Source organism: Pteropus vampyrus, unplaced genomic scaffold, assembly GCF_000151845.1.
Source record: "Pteropus vampyrus isolate Shadow unplaced genomic scaffold, Pvam_2.0 Scaffold4, whole genome shotgun sequence".
In the NCBI taxonomy this organism is placed as follows: Eukaryota; Metazoa; Chordata; class Mammalia; order Chiroptera; family Pteropodidae; genus Pteropus; species Pteropus vampyrus.
The window spans coordinates 16,862,460-16,870,794 of NW_011888785.1; the positions used below are offsets into that span (position 1 = coordinate 16,862,460).

The 8,335-nt window shown below is 36.8% G+C and overlaps 1 protein-coding gene across 2 annotated transcripts in view; it reads right to left on the minus strand.

Annotated features, from left to right (window-relative positions):
* CDK14 (cyclin dependent kinase 14) overlaps positions 1 to 8,335 on the minus strand; it is a 546,209-nt gene that overhangs the window by 421,061 nt on the left and 116,813 nt on the right. The gene's annotated exons all lie outside the window — the stretch shown is intronic.

The window sequence follows — 8,335 nt, forward strand, 5'->3', positions numbered from 1 at the left end:
AGATAATCATGCTAAGTGAAATAAGCCAGATAGAAAAAGTTGAAAATCATATGATATCACTTATACGTGGGATAGAAGCCTCAAAGCAACAAATGAACAGGACAAATAAACAGAGACTCATTGTCATGGACATTAGACTAGTGGTTACCAAAGGGTAAAGGGGTGGAGGAGGGAGGAGGTAGATAAGTAAAGGGGGGTCAAATATGTGGTGACAGAAAGAAATCTAACTATGGGAGGTGAACACACAGTGTAAACATATATATGCCTTACTTGTAAAGTGTACAGCTGAAACTTATTGGATTTCGTTAACCAATGTCACCATAAAAAATAAATAAATGTTTTTTTTAAAAAAATCAGTTGAGCTAAATCAGATGAGCATTCTAACTGATGGGCCATCATGGAAGCAGCTAACAAAAGCTAGAGAAAAGAGACCATAATATTCTTCAAAAGTTTTATGCTTGAATATATATATAATCTGTCCCTATCTTGAATTCACCCCCAAACTAGAATGGGGCATTTTAAAAAACTAATGGCTAGAGATGTTGAAAATCTGAAAATAATGTTTTTTAATATCAAAAAATAATGGATAAAAAGGACTAATACTGTAAAAAAATGAGTAACAGTTATTTTTAAATTTTGTTTACATTACTGCACTAGACCCTTATTTCCTTCCCAGCTTCCCCACTCACTCTCTTCCTGCACGGCCTGCCCCACTGTCTCAGCTGATTTTAGCCTCTCTGACTTTTCCTCCTGGTTTACTTTATGTTCTAATCCTTTAATTCCCTCTATACTCTGAAGACTTTGTTGTTCTTATTAAATAATCTTTATGGCCTCTAGCTTGTCTATAAAGCTAGGTAACTTTATTATTCTCTCTAGAGAAAAGATAACTCTGAAATTGCTTTTAAAGTTCTTTTTCTTCTTGTGAAAAGTTTCCACATTCCTATTTAAAATGTCAGGAAAACAGGAAAATCCTATACTGTTAAAGCAAAAATATAATATATACGGGATGATTCCATGTGGGGAATAAATGTATCTATGTGTACGAAGAGCTATCAATAGATACAGATATACATGCCAACAGACACAAACATATAGATATCTGTATGTGTATGTATGAGCACAGTGAAATGTACAGAAGGAAACACACCAAACCATGTGTGTTATCTAGCATCCACTCTGTCCTAAGAGCGTGTCTCAACTGCTAAGCACCAATTAAATTCCAGTTAAGTCAAATGAGAAAGATATCATCATACTTTTAACAGACTAGAAAATAGCTGAAGACGTCTTTAAAGACTCAAGGCAGAGTCGTCTACTCATGATCATAAACTCACAATTTATCACAAGGAGATGAGATGAACTCAACATTTTTAAGGGTTTATGTGTCCTTCTTAAAGACATGAAAGCAATATGTAATAGATGTGATGTAGATGTGATGTAGATGTGAAACCACCCACATCACCGAAGCAACTGAATTATAATTATAATATATAAACACCTAGGCTGGAGAAGTCAACAAACCCCAAGCACAAGAGATACAAAGGAAATAATACAAAGGCACACCAACATCAAATTGCTTAAAACCAGTGATAAAGAAAAGATCATAAGGAGCCAGAGGGGAAAAAGAAGTCCTTTAAAAGGTAAGTATGACAGTAAATATTTAGAAACTAAGTAATACAAAAGAGGAATTAGAAAAGTATCTTGAACTAAGTGAAAATAACACAAAATACCTCAATGGCAAGATGTAGCTAAAGTACTTTAGCTATAGAAAAATTTTTAGTATTAAGTGCATATAGTAGAAAAGAGGAAAGGTCTCAAAGCAATAAGATTAGACCTTAAAATACTAGAAAAAAAGAATGGAAATGCAAACAGAACAGAAGAATTAAAATAAATAAATATCAGAGTGGAAATAAATGACATAGAAAAATAGAAAACAATAAAGAAAATTGCTGAAACCAAAAGCTGGTTTTCAGAGAAGATCAAAAACAAACAAACAATAAAAGATAAACCTCTAGCCAAATTGGTAAGGACAAAAAGGTGAAAAACAGACATTGCCAATATCAGAAATGAAAGCGGTAAGTAACATCACCATAAATTCTATAGATATTATAAACAACTTTATGCCAATAAACTCAGGAGCTTAGATGAAACGAATCCCTTGAAAGATAAAAACTACCAAGGCTCACAGACAAAAATTCCAGGGCCAAACAACACTACCAGTTAAGTAAACCAAACATTTAAGAACAATATAATACCAGCTCTACAAAAACTCTTCCAAAAAACTGAAGAGGAGGGAATAATTCCCAACTCATTATATGAAGCCAGCATCATTCCAACACCAAAACCAGACAAAAACATTACAAGAAAACTACAGTTCAATTTCTCTCATAAATATAGATGCAAAGAATATTGGCACATTTTTAACAAATTGAATCCAATAATATATAAAAATGATAATAACCCATGAAAAAGTAGTATTAATCCCAAGAAGGCAATTGGGATTGACATTAAAAAACATGTAATTCATCATTTTAATGTACAATTGTGGGAAGTCTCTCAAATGGTTCTCAGTGGTGGCCACTTCCAGGGAGTCATACTTATTTAGTCCCCAGATCTTGAGTATGGGCTGCGTTTGTTGATTTGTATCCACCAAATGGCAGAAATCATAGGATACCACTTCTCAGAAAAGATTACAAAAGACTATGGCTTCTGTAGTGGTACTCTCGCCCTCTCAGTGCTAACTTCTCTCTTAGATCACTAGCCCTGAGGAAAGCCAGCTGCCACAGCACAAGGCAGCCCTGGGGAGAGACGCACGTACAGAAGGACTGAGGCCTGAAAACAACATGAGTTATGCTTTCAAATGCGACCACGGTCCTGGCTTCCGCTTGACTAGAACTTTATGAAAGACCCTGAGCCAGAGGCACCCAGCTAAGAAACACCTGGATCCTAGACTCACAAAAAACGTGAGATAAAAATTGTTTGTTGTTTTAAGATGCTATTTGGGGGTAAATTTTATGTAGTAATAGATAACTGATATGCAGATCTTTTTTGAAAATCATATGATCATATCCGGAGACTCAGAAAAAGCATTTGACAAAATCCAGTACTTACTCATGATAAAAACTCAACAAATTAAAAATAGAAGGAAACTTCCTTAACCTTAAAAAGGGCATCTACAAAAACTACAGCTAATGTAAAACTTAATGGTAAGAAGTCTTTCTCCTAAGAACAGGAACGAATCAAGGATGTCCACTGTCATCATTTTGATTAAACGATGTATCTTAAATTCTACACAATGCCACAAAAACAAGAAAAAGGCAATATAAAGCATTCACACTGGAAAAGAAGAAATATTAGCAAAGGCTAAATAACAAATGTCACTTCAACATGTCAGCAAAAGAAAGAAGAGCTGGAAGGGCATCATCAAAGCTAAAGGAATGAATTTAATTCTTATCCAGTTCATGAAATCATATAAACTCATATAAACCTTTCGTTTGCTGCCCTTCAAGCTACCAATTCCGACAAAACTAAGACTCACAAGGTTGTTAACTTTAGGAGACAGCGGTACTCCGATTAGAAATCTTGATAACTGAGTCTATGCAATTTAAGTAAGAGAAAGTGTTACAGAATTTACTGCAAGTAAAGCTTGATGTCCTCCCTCAGGCCTTACATTAAGGACCCTACAATATGTTTTCAATCAGGTAGTCTCTCATTTAATGGATCTGACTACGACACACCTGATAACTAAAAATCAGTACAAGCTATATACCTGTGGAAAACCCGCTTCTCCAAGGCATTCTACCATTAAGACAGAAGAATGGCAGTCTTTTTCCAATTTTTAAGAGGAAAAAGTATTTTGACAAAATTTTCTAAACTTAAAATACTTCCCACAAACATTCGTAGGCATTTCACATTCCTCAGTTTTGTCATCTACTAGCAAATGATAAAATACAAGTAGAAAACAATAGTTAACATAAAATAACCTTCTTGGAAAAAGTATACTTACGTGGAAACATGCCTATGGTTGTGATTTTACTACATTCACAAACATATTTCTTGCTAGTTGGCTCCTGGTTCATGTGATAATTTTAAAACATATCCATATCCCACAACAGTTTGCAGGGTACCATGTTTTCCAGGCACCCCATCAGCGGAACACATTTGAGACTCAGCATGCTCTTGTCCAGCTGGATACAGGCAAGAATATTGTTCACATGACTGCCCCCTTTTCCTACAGAGCCCTACACAGAGCCCAGCTCACTGTGAAGCTCAATAAGGTTCTGTCAAATTAATAAATCGGATTTAAGAAGATTCAATCAAGTAAGCAATCTTCATGCTCTCTCGCTAAAAAATGGCTGCAGCTCTTTTATTATCCAACTACTGTCAAAAAAAACCAGCAGTATTGACACAAAAATAATAAACGTACATACAGAAAATGCTATCAACAAAAGATTTTTTTCAAACTACAAGCTCACTGTGATGAGCAGAGTTCTAAAATGACACCCAGTATCCCTCACCTTTGAACACAATCATCTCTCTTTTGAATGTGAATATGATGAGATATCATTCCCATGATTATGCTATGAAATAGGGCAAAGAGATAATCCTGAGTGGGCCTGACCTAATCAGGAGAGCCCTTTAAAAGTAGGGCATTTTCCTCAGTTAGTCACAGAAGAGAAAGAGAGATGCGACCTGGCTAAGTTGGAAGAAAGCAAATATATTTCATGCTGTGAACTGAAACAGGAGCCATGGAGCACAGTCTGCAAGGCATCCTCTAAGAGCTAGGAGTGGTCAGTGGCTGAAAACTAGCAGGAAAATGGGGACCACCATCCTACAACCACAAGAAAATAAGTTCTTCCAACAACTGCCGAGCTTGTAAGAGAATCCTGAGCCCCAGGGGAGAACCACAACCACGCCCAATGCCCTGATTTCAGCCTAGAGAGACCTAGGGCAGAGAAACCAGCTATGCCATGCCTGAATTTCTAACCTACAGAAACTGAAATAACCTAGTATATTTGTGGTAATGTGTTACACAGCAATAGCAAATTAACACTGAAATTGCTTGAAGCACTCTGATATTTGAGCAGAATGTTCTTAGGAACATTTTGCAGATACCACTTTCTGAATTTGATACACTGTATCAGATCCACAAAAAAATAAATGATGATTTTTATGACCACTATCAATAAATGACCACACACTGAGAGTTTTCTGCAGGACTCCATCTGCATAAAGCTCATGAACAAGTTCTGAACATAATTAAATTTATACACAATTTATACTAGTCTCCACTTCACCTGGGGTTTAAGTGAATAATACTAGTATAAGCACCTACTTTGTGCATGCATCTTCATCCAGGAAAGTAATACTTGAGTTTTCCACAAAGGGCAAAGTGACCGTTTTGGAAGAGTTTCAAGTTTCCAATCTTTGAGACAAACAACTTAAACGTGATCTGGCCATCTCTGTTAACCATAAGCACAACAGAAAGCAGAATCTAGGCCCTTCACAGAAATATGAGAAACCAGACCTGCTGACCTCAAGCGTGAGCTTGTTAGGCAAGGCACCCTGCAGACCCTGAAGAGGATAGGACGGGCGGGGTCTGTTCTGGAAAAGGATGCAGGCAAGGTGAAGTAAGAATTGTGCTCATCCCCCCAGAAAGCTGTAATTTCTGGCAGCTCATAAGATAAAATCACTGAAGTGCCCAGGGCACGTGAAGAGAAGAGCGAACAGACCAGAGTCCTAGCAATGAAAGAGGGTTCCAGAAGCCAGATTGTACACTGCTGCTGCTCCCCAGTGCTCAAGTCTTCATCTGGAGCCTTCCATCAGCCTGCCAGCAATCTAAAATACTTCCCCACCCCAAGTAAAAGTTACTTGTCTTTCTTCCCACAATAAAGTGCTTATGGTCAGTGCACCAGAAAGTTTTGAAGACAGATATAACTTCATACTGTAAGAAAACTAGAGAGCAGAAGCATGACATGTCAAACTGGAAAAAATTAATGGGAACCCATAACCTCAAAAGGGCAGATTTTCCCAACCACCAATCGTAGCCCTTTGATCCACTACTAACTTTCATGCGCACCTGTAGTGCCCAGATCTTGGTCTATGTTCCAATTCTCCACTGTATATAAGAAGAAGAATCCTTGGAAGGTGACCTGATTCCAGTTCACAGGGCAGGAAGCACAAAACAGCTGTGAAATATCCAGCTGTTACCAGAAAACTAGGATCCTTTCCAAAACATCAGGGACACTGCTAGAAGGACAAAGGAACCTGCCTATAGGGGTTCTACTGGCCAGACTGTGATTATGTATTTGAGCATCAAAAGGAAAATAAAATTATGGTTAAATGGAACAAGTTGAGTTATTGAAAAACCATGAGTTCATTATGATTTCGAGAGAAAAGTTAATATAAAGAGCAAATGGCAGATATAAAAGAAAGATGAATATAATAAGATATGGTTAGTTTTAACACATGGAAATGTGAGTTAGCCAAGTATAAAAAGCAGAAACTGTAGCTAGAATAGGAATGATTGATCAGGACCTGTGGAGAGAGGGTCTATGCAGCACAAGTGTAGAAAGATCAGCAACACAGGATATTCCGGCGATGACAGACCAGGTCAATATAACACAAGACTAAAAGGCATGCGATGTCACCTAAGCAACATTTTACAAAGAATATATCTGGTGGAAAGACACCGGACAACAAAGAAAAATTATGTAAAACCAATGTAGAAGGCATTTTTTGGAAATAAGTTAAATTTAATGACTACGTGAAATTTAACCCTTAAAAAGAAAACACAACTTAACTGCTACCCAGTGACTCAGATCTGAATCACTCTGGAAAAAGCAACCAAGACTCCAACAGTCTACAACTCAGATCCTATAACCCTTGCTATTCTGAGAAGGCATTGTTTTACTTGTGGATCTGTAAAGATTACACAACACCAAGAAGTTTCAAAAAAGATTATTACTGAAACCCCTGGAATGGATTTAAATAAGTAAATCTATAACCCTAGGAAGATATAAAAAGAAATATAGAAATGATATTTAAATTAATTAAACCACAGCATTGGTGATTTAAAACAAAATAAGTGTAAGTAACATAGTTTGCAATAATCATATTTGTGCATGTTTTCTTTGTTTCAGGTATCTGAAATATGTTAAAATAATCAGTCACATTAAATTACTACTTGAAATTAAGTGAATTTAATTGTCAATAATAAATGCTTAAATAGATTGAGACAAATGGCTTTCACAGTCCTGTACACATACTTTATTAGAAACTTCAGCACAGGGCACATCAAGCTGTAGACTTCCTCCCACACGAAGCCATGGACCCACCATACTGTTCAAGACTCTTCAAAACTTACCTTTGCTCAGAAGCCCTTGCTAATTAAATCCCACCCACTCAGACAAATCCTTCACTGAGAATACAGCTCCATAACTGTGCATTTAGTCTGCTCCAGAATTCTGCATACCCTGGATTGTAATTCTTTTTTGCAATACTTTAATCTCGACAACCTGACTGTCTCCGCCAAAGGACAGAAACTGGGTTTCTATTCATTTTTTATTCCACCCCCACCCCACCCAACCCCAAGAGCACCTTTTCCTTCAAATCTCTGCTTGAAGGGTGTGGTAAAGGTTTTTTGACTAACTTATGGAAGGTAAGGAGCTTCCACAGGTTAAAGTGGTTTTCTCGAATCATGGGACTGGAAGAAAACACCTTTGGTGCCGCTGCCCAAAGCCAATCACAGTGGACAGCTGTGCTACCAGTACTGCCTGCAAAGAACAGACATTCCAATATTAACAGGAATTAAGGATATATTTTCTCTATGACTGCATTTTTTTACACTTCCTTGTTCCATTTAGAAACTGAAGTGACAAAATTTACATAAGCAGGGATGTCTCACGCACTTAAAAACATAAAAAGAAGAAATCATCACAAATACCAAACTAAACTCCAGTTCTTTTTTATTTTTTATTTTTTTGCCAGTAAATTCAGCTAGAATTTCAAACCAGGTTAGAGATGCATCCACACATTTTGGCTGTTCATCTGAATCAGTTATTTTGGTTCACTCATTATTAACAGGGGTCTGTCTGTACACTATCTGGCAAAATCAAAACTCAGGAAAAATTGTTACAAATTCAAACAGTGTTAGAGGCTCCCAAAGTCACAGTTTGACCTACAATTTTAGCTTTGAGCTATGTAAAATCCAGACAACTGTCTACCATACTCACTGCAGTGGATTTGAAAGAGCACAACTTAATTCAGTTAAGGTTGGCATTCATTTCGAGTGAATTCATTTGGGCTGAAAATTGTCCCTTTGAATCAACCATTTTCA